Below are 18,973 nucleotides of genomic sequence, written 5' to 3'. Positions count from 1 at the left end.
AAAATTGCAAAATAAAAATAAAAAGTTTTGGACTTACAGTGAACCTTTAGACTTGCTTTGGAACTTTGCTAGTCAAAAATGGTGAATTCTTGCTTTAAGTGCTTCTGCAGATAGGACAAAATTTATATGGAGGGAAGTACAAAGAGAGGGTGAGAGAGAGGAAGAAGAGCATATAGAGAGATAGAAGAAGTGTTTGCTTTTTTTTTGTGAGGGAATTTGACACTCGCAAAATTTATAACTACCCATGTAAGACTCTTTTATATATACGACTGTTCAGTTTTTTAAATAAACCGAATCAAGCCATCAACTGTAACAAAAATTGTAGTGAAACGATTTCGGTTAATTCAATAAAAGACATAACTTTTTGGTTTTTAAAAAAATTGTAGAGTGCTTCTTGACTGAAAAGGTGTTTATTGAAAATAAAAAGACATAATTGTTCTAAAATATGTGAATGTGTCATAAATTTACGTTGCCACGTGGTGCAATAAGAAGTAATCAACAAAAAGTCAAACGTTTTGGCAACAAATAAAGAAATAAAGGGATTTCTTTATGATTAGAGAAAAGGAATAAAAAATTCAAAAAGTGATGACTGAGTCACTGACCAACTATCCAAGCAAACCTTGTCAAGAACCAAATCCATCAAGGGTGTCAAGGAAACCCCATCTTGTTGGTTACCACGCCTAAAGTACTTGGACACTAAAGTGAGCCAGCATCGCCTGTGAAAAATATCATCATCCAAAGAGACAGTGAGATACCAAACACGCCATGGTGCACCAGTAGGCTACAAATGCGGTTAATCATGGCTGGTGTGTCCCGATTCGTTGTGGGCATTTGGGGGATTTTTTTTTTCAAAATAACACCATTTTGCAAATAATTTCGTTAGTTAACATAGCTTTCAAACTATTTAGAAAACTAACCTCTCAAGTTTATTAGAGTTGATTTCACTAGCAAATCATGTCTTAAAAACTCGAGTTTGTAAATCTTGAGTTCCTGCTTTGAAAAACCAAAGACCCCACTCTCTACTTCCTTCTTCCTTTTTCTTCTCCAACTCAAGATCTCAGCACCAGCATCAGAGCCGCTCTTGGAATTTAAAAAAAAAAAAGGCAAAATCGGAGAAAAGAGAGAAAGCATAGACAGACTTGATTCACCACTAAGATGAGAACAGGTGGGTATGGGTCTCCTCTTCTTCTCTGTGGGTATGAATAGCGTTTGTTGAGTTTTGGTTTAGGGTTCCAATTAGGATGAGTTGTGGCGTGATTGTTGGTTTTGGGTTGTGAGTTCCGATCGGTGGTGTTGGCGTGTTTGTTGGGTTTGGGTTTGAGTTTGTAGGGTTTAGGTTTTGATAGGAATAATCGTGCCTAGTTTTATTGGTTTGGGTTTGATCGGAACAATCGTACCTGGTTTTGCTGGAAGCTCTATGTGAAACTCTAGTCTTCTGAGTTCGATTTCAACGAGAAACTTATTTATACTCGAGTTACAAGCTCGAGATGTTAGTTTCCTAAATAGTTTAGAAACTATGTTAATTAACAAAATTGTTCGCAAAATGTTGTTATTTTGAAAAAAAATCCTGGCATTTGGGCCACAATCTCCTCAGGCGAGAGCGTAACACTGGGACCCACATTGGCCAAGATGTCAAAGACGCCAAGGTCTATGGCTGTGTGTATAGCCATGGGTAGCATTGACCCGTACACTAGTTCCATGGCCTCTGAGAAAGCTTCTTCTTCTTCTTCTTCTCTTTTTTGAATGCATTGTGATTCTTGGTTGTCAATGATTGTTGTTGGGCCGATGACGATGTGGGTTTGTGCTGAAGATGATGAAGTCGCAGCAGCAGCAGCAGCCATTTCTCTTGCCTTTTGACGCTTGTTCCTGCCCATGGCTACTTTTGTTCTTGCTTTTCCTCTTGCTTTTTCGGTGAGAAATGAAAATGAGTAATGAAGGGTCAAATAAAGTCTAGAAGGATGTCAAAGATTCATGATAAGTTGATAACTGCCCCCCCCCCCCCGGTAATTTTTTTTTTAATTATTATTATCTTATTTTTAAAGGTACTATTTTCACAATATTTTTACAAAAAAAATTAAGTGACAAACGAAAAAGTAAATTGAATAATAATTTTAAATTAGAACCAATAACAATTTATTATCTATAATTTGTTCTGAAAGTATTATGAAAATGTTATAGACGTAATATATATATATATATATATATGCGGAAATTGCATAACAATAATATGTTTGTGCGATTTTTTTTTTTGGAAAATTTTCTTTTCATTTTATTTTTGGGTGATTAGGGATTCATCTTTGAATTTTTGTATGATTTCGTCATAACATGATAATTGCTATACAAATACAAATAGAATATGACTTTCGTCATATCATGATAGTTCATCTTTGAGGGTGTACAAGCATTTCATTGTTCATTTGAGTGTGTCTAGTTTTCATTCTAACACACCTATATATAATTAAAAGGAGGAATCCTTTGGGATAACTCCAAGATGCTAGTTAGATGTTTCAAATTTCAGACCTCATGAATCTTATGAGTTCCTTAGCAACCACTAAACCAATCCCTTGGAGTTTTTTAAGGGGTCGAATCAAGAGTTAGAAGCAATCTAAAGGGGGTAAAGCATTCATGCACTACACAATGTATTTGGATTTAAATCATGGTTACCGGTCAATCAAGACAAAAAATGCCTACAAATTAAAATTGAAATTTACCTTCATGAAAATATATATATATATATATATTGTTTTTTGGTCTTAGACCTAGTGTATCCCCAAAGTTTTCAACCAAAGGACTAATCACTACCGCAACAGGTGGGCAGAGGTAAATCCTTGGCCTAGGAAGTTTTTCCAAAGTGCTAGGGCTCAAACTTGGGCTCTTTCACCTCCACTCAAGAGCCACTTTGGGACTGAGTACCCAACCACTCAACCAACTCCACTGGGTTCTTCATGAAAATGTTGTCCCCTTTAAGAATACTTTTGAACGTATCTCCTCCTAAATGTTCCATGCTAGCAACATTAGTTAACGCGCCTCTTTATCTACATAACTTGTGTATTTATATAGCCTATCTAGGCTTTTAAAATTATGAGATTAGCATTATTTTTCCATAAAATTCATATGTTGATCCCATCGTTTTAAAAATTGGACCAGCTAGGCGAATCGGTTCAACTGGGAACTAGTCACCAACCCAGTCCAATTAAAACCCTAAAATCGGCTAGAACCAATTAAAAACTGGTAAAAAAGGGGAATCGGGAGCAAAAATGATTCATTGACCGTACTGGTTTTTAAAACTATGATTAATCCAACTTTAAATTGATAAGATATAAAAAAAAAAAATCCTTAACAATATTGTGAAAAAAAGGAGACTAAGTTAAAATAATACTGGAATACAATGGGGCATGTTGTATAACATGAGGCAAGTCGAAATTAATGCCTTTGATGTGGGGATATCTGGAAGTGATAAAGTTAAGAGTAACTCCTAGACCATCGCCAACATCAACTAATTGCCTGAGTTGCTTTTCATACGAAACACTGCTTTATTTGCCTTTTGAAAAAAAAAATAAAAAAATAAAAATGAGGCTTCCCCACTAAAATTGAGTAATTACTAAAGAAAGGTTTCAAATTGGTACGTGCTGATACAAAAGAAAGAACTGAGGTGTCAGAATATGAAATTTATGTAGTACATAATTGCTTTAGCAAACGAACCCAAGTTTTAAAGGTAATAAAAGAAAAAGAAAAGCTAGGAGATAATTACAATGAACTTTTCATAAGTCCTCATTTCGTGGCCGACATTGAACGGTGGTTCACCAACCGCCAAGCAACATGTACATAGGTTGTTCATTGCTTGAAATTTACCTTCATGAAAAAAAAAAAGTATATATATATATATATAGTGTTTTCTGGTCTTAGACCTAGTGTATCCCCAAAGTTTTCAACCAAAGGACTAATCACTACCGCAACGGGTGGGCAGAGGTAAATCCTTGGCCTAGGAAGTTTTTCCAAAGTGCTAGGGCTCGAACTTGGGCTCTTTCACCTCCACTCAAGAGCCACTTTGGGACTGAGTACCCAACCACTCAACCAACTCCACTGGGTTCTTCATGAAAATGTTGTCCCCTTTAAGAATACTTTTGAACGTATCTCCTCCTAAATGGTCCACGCTAGCAACATTAGTTAACGCGCCTCTTTATCTACATAACTTGTGTATTTATATAGCCTATCTAGGCTTTTAAAATTATGAGATTAGCATTATTTTTCCATAAAATTCATATGTTGATCCCATCGTTTTAAAAATTGGACTAGCTAGGCGAATCGGTTCAACTGGGAACTAGTCACCAACCCAGTCCAATTAAAACCCTAAAACTGGCTAGAACCAATTAAAAACTGCTAAAAAAGGGGAATTGGGAGCAAAAATGATTCATTGACCGTACCGGTTTTTAAAACTATGATTAATCCAACTTTAAATTGATAACATATAAAAAAAAATCCTTAACAATATTGTGAAAAAAAGGAGACTAAGTTAAAATAATACTGGAATACAATGGGGCATGTTGTATAACATGAGGCAAGTCGAAATTAATGCCTTTGATGTGGGGATATCTGGAAGTGATAAAGTTAAGAGTAACTCCTAGACCATCGCCAACATCAACTAATTGCCTGAGTTGCTTTTCATACGAAACACTGCTTTATTTGCCTTTTGAAAAAAAAAATAAAAAAATAAAAATGAGGCTTCCCCACTAAAATTGAGTAATTACTAAAGAAAGGTTTCAAATTGGTACGTGCTGATACAAAAGAAAGAACTGAGGTGTCAGAATATGAAATTTATGTAGTACATAATTGCTTTAGCAAATGAACCCAAGTTTTAAGGGTAATAAAAGAAAAAGAAAAGCTAGGAGATAATTACAATGAACTTTTCATAAGTCCTCATTTCGTGGCCGACATTGAACGGTGGTTCACCAACCGCCAAGCAACATGTACATAGGTTGTTCATTGCATCATAGTGATGCCATATAGTTTGTCCAAAAATCTTCGTTAAAAATAAAGTTAGACAGAGTCCATGGGAGAAACCAACGTGAATTTGAAACTTCTTATAAACACAGAAAGCCATGGTGTGCTTTTGGCTGAAGCTGGCAAGGATTTCATTGACTTCCTCATTCACATTGTAGCCCTGCCGGTGGGAACTTTCATTCTGCTTCTCAAAAAGCAAGGAATGGTGGGCAGCTTGGGGAGCATTTACGAGAGCATTGAAAGTTTTACTATATACATACCTTCAACTCATAACGATAATAGTGTGGTTGAGCATTGTTGTGTTAAAAACCCGATTGAACCTAGGGTCCAAGGAAGGATACTCAAACATATGCATGCCATAGACGTTGTTGAACAGAATTCCTCCCTCAAGAATTGCATCTTTCAATTGGGACTTGATGAGTCCATAAAAACCATTAAGGTCATCCATCTTAATGGACGATCATTGCGTCATTAGTAGGCCATCAAAGATAGATGAGTAACTGCCCAACACATTCAATAACAACCATCAAAGGTCTTAAACTCTCTCATCTACGCTAAGAACATTACAATTAGGGTAATAATCACCCTCATTTATGTCCAATAGCTACCTAAGTCACCTATAAAAGGGACAATTTGTCTCACTAGCTAAGGTATATCAAAAATTACTACAAAACACTATCTATATACGAAATATATGGGCTAATACTAACTTAAGCATCGGAGGCTCTCCCACCAGACACAACCTAGTGGTCTCTTCAATCTATCTCTCTTTTATCTTGCAAGTCCGACAAGATCTTCTAATACTTCGGATTGAACGAGTAACCCAACTGACGATTTTGGCATCATCAATTTGGCGCCATATGCGGGGAGAGACTAGCCATTCAGCTCTTCCTAAGACAAAAGGGTTACTCTGCTTAATCTAAAACCACAGATACTGAAACTGCTAAGCTCGTCCCAAAACAATCAACGAAAAATGCATATCCACACATCAATAGACAAAAAACTTACCACAATCACTCCAATGAACGATCTTAATTAACTGATCCATAGATATGTCCATGGCCACTGCAACAACACCACCAGCTATCCTTAAAAATATTTGGCTGGATCGAGACAAGCCTCACTACCGCATACACTCCAAAAATAAAAGACAAATCTCGCTCATCGTCTGTAACAACAACAATGGGCTCCTTAAGCCCCACTTCTCCGTGCTGCCCCCAATCTGAGTTGAAATTTTCTTCAATCATACCTCGTGGACATTTCACGTCACTAGAAGTGTCAAAATGGTAAAGGAGGGGGCTAGACAAAAGAGGATGCAAAAGGGATAAATTTTCGTGGTTTTCTTCAGGCTCGCTTGGTGCCTGGTATGTTATCTAATAACTCAATTACTCATGTTAGCTAGTCTAGGCCATCCATCAGAAGTTGGGGCAATCCTGAAGCCCATGTGTCATACTCATGAGGCTAAAGTGATAATAAGATGGTCGATGACCCACACGGCCAAGCCTTTTGTTATCCACTAGCACCACATATCACCATGTGCCATTCATGTTTATCATATTCACCAATTTCAAGTTATTGTTTGTTATGTCATTTGAAATGAATCATTCACCAGCCTTTGACTAATATAGACTGAAAGCAAATATAAAAAAATTATAAATAAATAAAAAAACAGGTGATATTACTTCGGTTACAAACTATGATATCTTCTTTACATGGTAAATGAGTTTCTATGATGCTTATATCTACCTAGTGGCCCATCAGTTTATACACCCAACACCTACCTCTCATGCACCTTATTTTAAAATAATGCTTATGTTAAGATTGTTGTTTCAGGTTACAAATTTGCAGTGCTACATTATCTAAGTATAAGGACCATTTAAGGTAAAGGCTCTCAACTTTCGTTATTCTACCAAATTTAAAGATACTAATTTTGAGCATTGAAGAAAAATGAAGAAGCCAAAAATCTACCATCTTACCAAAATTGTATATCGTAATTTTGGACGTTAAATATGTGAAGTCAAACCTTAACGCCTTTCAAGATTTAGAAGGCATTAAAACCTTCTAGGTTGCCATTTTAGAATTTTAAAATTAAATGTAAGAATTCCAAAGAATTTTTGAATAAATGAAGTTAGTAAATATATGTTCCTACTTTCTACAGTTACTTTTCTAATGAAAGTTAATTTTATAAATGCTTCTTAGAGCAGTCAGTCAAATGTGTTAGTTATTTTCAAGAATACTACACTAGATATCAGACAAAGTTGAAAACTCCGTATTGGTTAGTAAAGAAAAATACAGAGATGCTTTATCATCGCTCTTCTTTCTTAATATGTCATGCTAAAATAGGAAAGGTGAAATCTAGTATTATTGCCTTGACAAAGTTTTTTTGTATCACCAAAATTATATCATGATTTCAAAGTTTAGACACTAAAGAGGCTAATGCTAGATTTTACTATCTTACCAAGTTTAAAAACACTATATTTGGACATAAAAGAAAGTCCAATTAGCTTGGCCAAACCCAATCAATATTAGGTAATGACAATGAATATTCTAGTTTTTCGCTACAAATGTACCTTGTGAAAACTTTCACGATTTAGGTTTAAATAGATCTATTATACATGAGATACAAGTCTGGCAAGAGCATTATATATACATGTCCAAAAAAGCTAATATGGCAGCAGTCACCTATGAGCTTAAAAACATCCACACAAAAGAGGATATGATAACAATTATAAAATAATAATGTTGACTACAACACCATGGATTTTCTATGTTGATGATACACAGTCTAAGAAAATGACCAACTGATAAAGAGATCACTAGAATTATACATTTATGTAAAAAGAAAAATTTACATCATTGTGTATTAGAAACAAAAAAAATTGTGATATTTGGGCAATATCAAATCTGAATCTTACCTAGAAATTGTGATTTCTCTTTTTCTAAGAGATATTTTTATTGCTTAAATGACTCCATTTGAAAAGTCATAATGTCTCTGGGCTCAAGCCACAAATTTTTTTTTTACATTTGTGGTTAATATTTTTTGTGAATTTCTTTATTGGTATTGTTGCTCCTAGTACACTTTGCACAAAAAGAGTACATGTAGTACAACAACTAGACTAGAGCAACTAGATTATCTCAATTGTACATATACTGTCAAGTCCATAAGATTAAGGATGAGATCTCATCAAGAAGAGCTTGCTAAAAAGAAGATCAGAGGTATGTGACATGATAACATCATACCACAACATCTCTATCTATATATAATTGTTGACACTGCTATAAGGCAATTTTGTATCAAGGCCATAAATCATGGAAAGGCCTAGACTCTTTCCATAGCACCACGAATATTTCTTTCATAATGGCACTGCTATATGTCTATAATTGTTGACACTGCTATATGTCTATTAAATAATGGCTCACACAATGGTATGTATGAGACGTGATGAAAAAACATTAGCTTGAATATTTATTGAATGTAAAAGTATGATGATAGATCACATGTCAAGCATAAGTACTCTCTTTAAATTGTAGTATATGCGTAACCAATTAGTCATGTAATAATAGAAGCACTTGGCATAACCTTTGTCCTTAAAGGAAGGAAATATAACCTTGAACAGACAAAGTGTCCTAGTACTTGTACCTTCAAAAGAATAAAGCAAAAGAGATCTAAGCCTCAAACATGAAATAGCATGTTAAGCTTAACAAAAGAGATCTTAAAAGAGGGAGAGCTTGTCAAGAAGACTACAACAATGAAATGATCGAGATACGTGCACAATAGTATTGTGATTTAAGTTCTCTTGTCGAGGTAACTCATTTCTTTCTTTCTTTTTAATTAGCCATGCCATATATTAGCTTATTATAACTAATTGCATATCTAGCTTGCATGATTATCTACAAATATGTATATATAGAACATGTTGAAAATATTGCTATAAAATTATCACAATTATAACAATTAATATGTCTACATATATTATTAGTAGCATATGTTTCATCGTCATGATTCAGAGAAGTTTTATTAAGTCTCCCAAACTTAAAATGCTAGCTGATCATGTTCACAATATGGTCATGAGTTTAAGTCTCAATAAATATGTGCTATCTTTGTCAACTCACCAAGAGCTTTTTAAATTTCTTTAAAAATTATATACGGTGCAAGCAACTAACAAATACCATTTTAAAGCATATAGTCAAATAGCTTCAATTTTTTTAATATCATAGAATACTTCTCTATGATTCATATAGAATGCATTTTGTCAAATAATTGTATAGCATGCAATCGCATATTTGTACATTTTCATTCCTGAAGAAGGAAGAGGAAATTGCTATTACAAACAACAATGGCCATAGTCGTCAAAGCACTCCCAAAAAAAAAAAAAATTCAATCATGATAGACTATTCCTCTAGTTGTCAACAAATGAGAATTGCACTTTTCATGTTTGAATGGGGGCAATAACGTGGCCTAGTTCTTACGCCTTCAAAAAATTGTAGCAAAAGAAATCTAGGCCTTAGACACAAAGTATCATGTTGAGCTTAAAGAGAAGAGCTCATCATCTTAAAAAGAGAAGAGCTAGTCAAGAAGATCCCAACAATAAAAAGATCAAGGTATGGGACAAAATAACATCATCATTTAAGGTAACACATTTATTTTTGTCTCTTTTATATTCGTCTATAAAAATTTACACCTAGTAAGGTTTCATGAAAAAATGTATGTAGTACTAGACAAATCAAAAGAGGTAAAACTCTAGGATTACAAGAAAATAAGAAAAAGGCCCACCTAGGCCATTGGTTCATGTATAAATTGTTCTAAAATTCTTGTTTAACCAAGTCTTGACAAGTGCATGTACTACTTAATGCAAATATCAACATGGCCTCAAGAAGATCCGAAATGACATAGCGTCAAGAAATCTTTCCAGCAAAAAATGACACAAATTCCCCAAGTGGGAATATAAATCATATGATGAGGCTAGTGATAAAATTCCCTAATCTAAGGGATGTAAATCACATGACAAAGCCAAGTGATAAAATTCCTTAAATGGATGTAAATCACTGACGAAGCCAAGTGATAAAATTCCTTAAATGGATGTAAGTCACCAAAAAATGGCTAAGTGATAAGATTTCACCAAGGCAGATGTAAATCACTGGCGAAACCTAAGTGACAAGATTCCTTAAATGGATGTAAGTCACCAAAAAAATGAACAAGATTCCACTAGACTGATAAAGGGGGAGTAGATTCCACTAATGGACAAGAATGTAAAAATGGATGTAAGCCACCTTCTTTTAATGATGGATTGTGATTGCCCTTTGGCATTCTGTCACAAAAAGGGGGAGTAGATTTTGGTTTTTGCCTATAGTGTTTTTGCTGATAGGGGGAGTTTTGTAATTCTTTGGAGCCTGTGGTGATTAGATAGCAGCTGTACCTTGTATTTACATTCTTTTGGCTTTAGATGTATTTTTGTTGGGTTATTCATGATAGGGGGAGATTTTTTTGTGTTTCTTGTTTCACTGCTTATTGACTTATGTTTTATGAGTTATTCATTTGATATATGTCTTTATTTTGTGTTTTTGTGAAATCAAGAATTTATTTTGTTTACCTGTATTTTCCACACATGCATTTAAGCATTTGCTGAGTATTTCAGGAAATAGAGGTTGATTCAATTGAGCTGCTGTCTACACTTGCAACTAATGGATAGTAGTTAGGATTGGATTTGTTTTGTAAAGGGCTATTTTATTTTTAAACTTTGAGCTTTAGTTTGTGTTTTGTCACGGATTGCCAAAGGGGGAGTTTGTTTGGTTCTAAAGATTTAGGAATTTATATATTTAGAACTCTAATTTGTATTGTTTGCAAACCATGATCAAAACAGGTTATTTAGTCTTGTTTAGGCTTGATCAAAGTTGTGCGTTTACGTAAAGTTGGAATCGAGTGGCTGTAGAAAGTATTAGTGACTTTCGGCTTGGCTTAATCAATCGAGTATCGGGCAGAACGTGTTTTTCTGCAAATTTCCAACTCAATCCTAACTCCTAAAACGTTTAGGGTTTTATGTTTTTGCCCTAAATATATAAGGCAAACCCTAGCCACGTTTTGGAGGTTGCTCATATTGTTGTTTTGTGTAAATCTCTTGTGAGATCTAGAGGAGCTTTCCATTACACAAAGCTTAGGGTTTTCAAGGAGGAGATGTTATCTACACCTTGATGATCAACTCAGTTGCTGTCATTGAAACTTAAAGAAAAACAAGCGTGGGTGCTTGTATCTGGTGGTGAATCCAAGAAAGAAGGAGTTCGTGGTCTCGGAGCTTACACGTGGTCGTGTCAGTAAATTCCACTGGTGGGTAGCAATAAGAAGTCGAGCGTGAGGGCTTGTAAGTCTTATTGTATGAACTTCGATTCTTTTAAGATAATGGATTCAAGTTTACTTTGAGGATAGCTAGGTCAAATCCTCCTCAGGTTTTTTACCGGTTTGGTTTTCTTGGGTCATCATATCATTATGTTATTTATTTTTCCACTGCTTTATATTCTTGATATGATTGTTTGATTGTGATAACCAAGATTGGTATAATTTGACTAAGTTAATCACTTGGCTAATTAACTAGGTTAATTTGGTTGGGTAAAGGGGTCTAAAAACCATTCAATATGAACACTTAATATACATGAACAACATATTCTTGATGTATTAAACCCAATTTAGATCTATCTAATTACAAATAAAGTGCATTTTGTCAAAAGATTAGTTAATTACATAAAATACGACCTTAACATTAAGCAATTCAGAGCAAGGTAATGTATATGAAGCGAATCATGAATAAAAACAAGAAAAAAGACATGACACACCAGCTAGCCAAGGAAGACCTTGTCTTGAAGCAAGGCCGTGAAGTGACCCAATGAAACGCCATCTTCATTAGGCACAAAGTGTTTAGACACAAGGGTAAAACTGTAGAGCCTCTAGAAAGACCCAAAGTTCCCATTGTTAGCAACCACAGCACAACCAAGCATAGAGTCGTTGACCAGCAACTTGAGAATGCGGTATGGATGCGCCAGGGTTCTTGGTAGGCATTTGAGCTACAATCTTTGAAGGAGAAAGGATGGCTCTAGGACCCGCTTTGGCTAAGATGTCAAAAACCCCAAGCTCAATGGCCAAGTGCAAGGCCATAGGCAGCATAATGGATGTCACCAGCTACATGGCATGGGAGAAACTCTCTTCTTCTTCTATTTTTTTTATCACCATCAAGAATGCTTCGATGGGATTCTTTGGGAGAAGCCATTAAATAAACTATTAGAGATATATTTGACATATTAGTCCAATGTAATAGGCTCAAGCCTATTCCTACTTTGACTAGTAGTCTAGGATTTAGTCGCCTATATATACTTATGTTATGGTTCATTGTAACACAGGTTATTGTACTACACTCTTATACAATAAATATGTAGCCCTTAAGGGATTCCTCCGTGGATGTAGGCCAACAAGGCTAAACCACGTAACTCTTGTGTTCTTAGTGTTTCTATTTTATGCTTCCCCTTTCACATCCACTCTAGCATATACAACACGGTATAACACATCGCATTGATAATAACATATTTAACATAAACTTTGAATTGATTTGAATCTCTTTTGTTCACAAACTGGAAATTTTGTTTATTGGATTTATAGAGATTGAATGATTTAGGGATACGAATGTTGGGTGCATTGCACCACATGGGTCTAGCCTAAAAGGAAATGCCATTCAGCCATTTGGTGCAGAAAGAGTCCCAGAGTGTGAGGACAGTGCAATCTTGAAAGACTGTGTGAGTTAGAGAAAGCAAAAGACGAGAAAAAGACATACAACAAGAGAAAAATGTGAGTGATAAACAGTAAAGAAAAGAGCCACAAGTGAAAAGAAAAATAGAGTTTTTCTTTGCTCAAGTTGTATATCTAAATATTGTAATCTTTATTTAATATAGTAAAATTATTCGGAGTTTATCCTGTGATTTTTCCCTTCAAGGAGAAATGATTTTCCATGTAAATTATAGTGTTCTTGTGTGGTTGTGCTTTTACTGTGCCTACCGAAACTTATTCCCACTTATATGGAATTTTTCCCAACAACGAAAACTATAATGCCAACATTTTTTTTTTTTTGTTCATGATTTGCTGTGCCTATGGATTTATGGTGACAATTATTGTGCTATTGCTAATGTAACATTGGATAGCAAAATTGGAGGAATATTCTCTAATCACACTTGTTCACCATCAATATGTATATATATAATTTTTGACATATTGCAACATCATTGTTTTCAAATCACATTATTCCATTACTCTTTTAATTGTATCCACTTTGTTTATAATTATATATGTAAGGGCAAGATTTGGTCCTAAGCCCAAAAGATGAATGGATTAAGGCCCAAAGAACCCGATACAATAAAATTGTAGAGAGTGGGCTTAAAAGCTGTGCTTTAATGGATCAGGCAATGCGCACAATGGATTAAAGATACTAAGAAAGCAAAGAAAGAAAAGTTCTAAGCAAGGAAATCCTTCTTCGGTGAAGTCCGAGGAAAATGATTCTTGAATATAGTTCTTTTGGACTTAGATACAATTTCAGTTCTTGTTGCTATAGTATGTTCTCTCCAAATTTTCTGATCCCCACTCCTTGAAGGGTCTCTTATATTATATAGCTCCTTTTAGATGATCTTAGCCCTTCATTTATTGATCATCCAGGCCACTACTTGAGTACTTGTCCCATCAGACACCTTCCCAAGCCCCTTGTGAGTTGGGACAGCCAAGGCAGCACAGTTCAGGAGTCTTTTCCACATAAATGTAGCCAGGAGGTTTGGTGGGATGCATTAAATATGGTGGTAGCCACCATCCCTTCAATCATGTCAAGGCTAACCCCCTCTCTAAAGCTCTTTCTCTACAATATGACCTCCTCTAGTAACGTGCCGATAACGTGGCCTTACTGTCCGAGAGTGTGACCTCTTCAGCGCAATAATGCCCTCCTCGGCCATGGGTATGACATGTGGTGCAAATACCTTATTTAAATTCTTGTACCCCACAATAGCGCCTCAAAACTTCGGTTTTTTTCCCTTATCTGAGGAGAAAAATGGGGTTTCGACCTTGGATAATTAATTCCACACGTTTCTTTGATTTCCACATGTGAAAGTGTCACTTTATGTGCCCCGCAACAGTTCTGGTGCTTTGGAGTCCACAACATCTCATTAAATGCTCCAAGCGACGCTTTGTTCCCCACATTCTACAGTGAGATGGAGATCCTATAGTTAGCATTTCTCCTTAAATTTTGGGCGAGATAACTCCCACCCAATTCTACCTCCTATATAAGGCTCTTGGGAAATTCATTTCTCTCACTTTACCAATCTTCGAACTCTCAAGACTTCCTAAATATCCAAACTCTCAAGACTTCCTAAATTTTCAAGCTTTCAAGAAGCTTTTGAAGTGACCCTTGTCCTTATTCTCGTAAGTTTCTTTGTTCTTAGGCTATTTTCTCCTCGGCTAGTCGGTTTTCTATTTCTGCCTTCACACAAGTTTCTCTCTTTTCTCCTTAGTCCACCTAGATGGGTAGGTTCGCTCATTTAGTAGATTCCCTCACTGGTATAGAGGGGTTTAGAGCCTTGTATCACATTCCCTAGGGCGTTTCCTTATAGTACTGCCCTCTAGGTGGGTGGCTTACCCACAGAAGGGAAGGGGAGATCGTCATTCCCATGATTGCCCTCATAGAAAGGGGCGATGAGGCTACCTATAGGGAGGGTGATTAGGGACTTCCTGATAGCCCATAGGATCTACCCTCAACAGTGCACGCCTAACTTATTTAGAGTCTTGGGTAGCGTAGATGCTCTCAACAAGCAAATGAGGTTGAACCTCACCTGGCACAACGTCGTTTGGATATACGAATGCCATCTCCTGGCAAACTCAAGCTACTACCTTAAGTCTAGGTCTTCAGTGGTTAGGCTCATCTCGTGTCTTCCCAAGTCCAACAAGGGCATGAAGGATGAATAGCTGATCATCTCTGGTGAATGGCACAACGGTCTTCACAGCCCAACTCGAGAGGGAAAGCCAGGTGGGGTACCCTAGGTTTAGGTCTTTTAACATGGACACTAGTTCCTTAGTTTTGTTGCTTTCTCCTTTTCTTTAGTATTTCATTTCTTTTTGATAGAGGGCTTCATTATTCTAACCGTGGTTTTGTTTCTCAGCAATTTTTGCAGATAAAAGATACGTGGCCCCCAACATCAACTTTGTCAACGTCGCAGACCTCAACAAAGTACTAAGGTCAGAGGTGTTTATGAGCGAGGACAGACAGTTGAGAGTCATCCATCTCATCCTCGACTTCTAGCCTTTATCCGACAAGTTCCAAGACGTGGGCCACATAATCAGGGTAGGAGATCCTTGGCTAGCTAGGGTAGACGTCTCGGTGCCTGGATTTTTAGCCCGAAAAGATATTGTGCCAATTGAGTTGCCCTCCCATCGCTCTCCCCGCAAAGCTGCGATCTTAAGAGAAGAGACAGCTTCATCATGGCTGTTATTGAAGGTAGAGATAGACTAGTTCCATCTCAAGGAAAAGGGAGAGGAACAAGGAGAGCACGTGGTTCAAGTCTCAGACTTAGAAGACAAGCTCGATAGATTTTCAAGTGTTCACACCCCTAGCCTTGTCATCACACGCATAGACAGTAGCTCCGAGGAAGAAGGAAAGGAGATGGCCCTGAACAGGAAGAAGGGCTTACGTGAACTCCTTATGAATAAGGCCAAGGGTTCGGTGTCCAAGGACACCCCCGAGTTGTAGCCTCTTCCTTCTTCTAAGAAGCAAAAGACAACCAAGGGCTAGGAGAGGGCCTCCTCGATTGAAAGTAAGGAGGACCATAGCACGGCTGAGGTATGCCCTCCCACCCTAGTATGGGATCCTTGGCTGGAGCTAGAAGGGCCAACCATACAGCGGAGCTCCTCCATCAGGGACTTCCAAAAAGGGCATGCCCATTACCTAGTCGAGGCCCTAGAGCAGCCCATACTGCTACCCAAATATATGGATGCATTACAGGCCATGAGGCAGCAAGATCTTTTGCTGTCCCTAAAGAGGGACTTAGCCTTGGTAAGTTTCTTGTCATGCTAGGTTGTCATGATAGGTTGTCCTTCTCTCTCTCTCTCTCTCTCTCTCTCTCTCTCTCTCTTTTACATAGAATTCCCTTGTTTTTGTGCAGGCCATCCAGGAGGTCTTTATGGCTGAGGAGTGGGTGAAGGATGCCCGCAATGAAGCTAGGTTCGAGGCTAACCTTTACGCCGAGATCAGTAAGGCCCTAAGTGTAGCAGACCAGAAAAACCAGGTGCTGTTCATGAAGCTGACAACGAAGGAGAGGGAGAGAAGGAGTGTCGAGGCCGGCCTCAAGAACGCCCAAGACTAAGCTAAGGAGCAATTCAAAAAGCTCCACTATGCTGAAATAGAGCTAGCCATGGCTAAGCTGTAGGTCGCAAACTTGAAGGCAAAACTTGGGAAGGCCAAGGAGGCTGCTCGGATGGCTAAGAAAGCAGCAAAGGCTTCGGAGCAGGCATCCTATGATCTTGGGATGCAGGAGACTAAGATCCGTTTAGCAGAGAAGCTAGCGGAGGTCTACAGGGACTACTGCAAGGAAGTGTGGGCAGAGGCGCTCAACTTGGTCGGAGTCCCTTGTTAGGACATATGTGATTCAATGTTAGGAACATGTGTCAACATTTTATGTAATTGTCTAATCCTTTGACAAAATGCACTTTACTTGTAATTGGGTAGATCTAGGATGTGTTTAATTTTTCAAGAAACTATATTTCAAGTTCAAGTGTTAAAGCTATGCAAGTCTGTCCAAAAATCAAGTGAAGAAGTATTGTTCATTAAAGCTCAACAGTTATCTCAACAACTAGCATCTATCGAGGTTTGAAAGCTGTTGAAGCCCGTGCCTCAACAGCTAGCTCGATAGATGACTATCTATCGAGTTTTATGAAACTCAGTTTTTTAGAGCTGTTTTTCATTCAATTCGTGAGTATGTGTTTAGGCTTTCTTTTTTGACAACCCTAAACATATATAAGGATTATTTTAAGGGCCGTAAAAGGTTACGCATAGTTTCACAAGAGCACAATTCCACAAGCATGAAGAAAAGTGTGACCGGAAATCTAGTTTACCTTAGTTCTTCTTTCTTTTGAAGAAGCTACTGTGTTTGTACACCATAAGTGAAAGCTCGAAAACGTGGTGAAAAACACAAGAGCTGTTTAGACCCCCGATTAAAATTACGGCTCGATAGATTTTACACAACTTTAATATAAAGTGCGGAATAGTGTAAAAGCGAGCGGATGAACAATATAACTACTCTAATCCATAAACTTTAGTGTTCCTATTTTATGCTTCCCCTTTCACATCCACTCTAGCATATACAACACGGTATAACACATCGCATTGATAATAACATATTTAACATAAACTTTGAATTGATTTGAATCTCTTTTGTTCACAAACTGGAAATTTTGTTTATTGGATTTATAGAGATTGAATGATTTAGGGATACGAATGTTGGGTGCATTGCACCACATGGGTCTAGCCTACACTTTGGCTTAACTCATTAAATGAGAATATTGGACAAGCTGCTGAGAAGTCAGCAAGTTTAAAGGAGCTTCCTAAAGAAGCTTGCCAAAAAGGAAGAATTGAAGTTATCTTTTTCTGTAATATTACATACAAAAGTCAAGGCAAGTTGGCTTGCATTTATTGTGAATTGATGACATGCGTGTGAAAGGAAGAAAAGAAGATAAAGATGAAAAAATAAAAGAAAATGTCATTCAGCCATTTGGTGCAAAAAGAGTCCCAGAGTGTGAGGACAGTGCAATCTTGAAAGACTGTGTGAGTTAGAGAAAGCAAAAGACGAGAAAAAGACATACAACAAGAGAAAAATGTGAGTGATAAACAGTAAAGAAAAGAGCCACAAGTGAAAAGAAAAACAGAGTTTTTCTTTGCTCAAGTTGTATATCTAAATATTGTAGTCTTTATTTAATATAGTAAAATTATTCGGAGTTTATCTTGTGATTTTTCCCTTCAAGGAGAAATGATTTTCCATGTAAATTATAGTGTTCTTGTGTGGTTGTGCTTTCACTGTGCCTACTGAAACTTATTCCCACTTATATGGAATTTTTCCCAACAACGAAAACTATAATGCCAACATTTTTTTTTTTTTGTTCATGATTTGCTGTGCCTATGGATTTATGGTGACAATTATTGTGCTATTGCTAATGTAACATTGGATAGCAAAATCGGAGTAATATTCTCTAATCACACTTTTTCACCATCAATATGTATATATATATTTTTGACATATTGCAACATCATTGTTTTCAAATCACATTATTCCATTACTCTTTTAATTGTATCCACTTTGTTTATAATTATATATGTAAGGGAAGGTTTTGGTCCTAAGCCCAAAAGATGAATGGATTAAGGCCCAAAGAGCCCGATACAATAAAATTGTAGAGAGTGGGCTTAAAAGCTGTGCTTCAATGGATCAGGCAACGCGCACAGTGGATTAAAGATACTAAGAAAGCAAAGAAAGAAAAGTTCTAAGCAAGGAAATCCTTCTTCGGTGAAGTCCGAGGAAAATGATTCTTGAATATAGTTCTTTTGGACTTAGATACAATTTCAGTTCTTGTTGCTACAGTGTGTTCTCTCCAAATTTTCTGATCCCCACTCCTTGGAGGGTCTCTTACATTATATAGCTCCTTTTAGATGATCTTAGCCCTTCATTTATTGATCATCTAGGCCACTACTTGACTACTTGTCCTATCAGACACCTCCCAAGCCCCTTGTGAGTTGGGACAGCCAAGGCAGCACAGTTCAGGGGTCTTTTCCACATAAATGTAGCCAGAAGGTTTGGTGGGATGCATTAAATGTGGTGGTAGCCACCATCCCTTGAATCATGTCAAGGCTAACCCCCTCTCTAAAGCTCTTTCTCTACAATATGATCTCCTCTAGTAACGTGCTGATAACGTGGC

At 36.9% G+C, this 18,973-nt stretch overlaps 1 pseudogene; it reads right to left on the bottom strand.

Moving 5' to 3' along the window:
• Window positions 1-3,337: 3,337 nt before the first annotated feature.
• Window positions 3,338-12,257, bottom strand: LOC112031819 (cathecol O-methyltransferase 1-like; annotated as a pseudogene).
• Window positions 12,258-18,973: the final 6,716 nt, after the last annotated feature.

This window comes from Quercus suber, unplaced genomic scaffold (assembly GCF_002906115.3).
Source record: "Quercus suber isolate HL8 unplaced genomic scaffold, Cork oak 2.0 scaffold_584, whole genome shotgun sequence".
Classification (NCBI taxonomy): domain Eukaryota; kingdom Viridiplantae; phylum Streptophyta; class Magnoliopsida; order Fagales; family Fagaceae; genus Quercus; species Quercus suber.
Note: the sequence above shows the minus strand (reverse complement) of the source record. Positions and strands in the feature narration are given on the sequence as shown.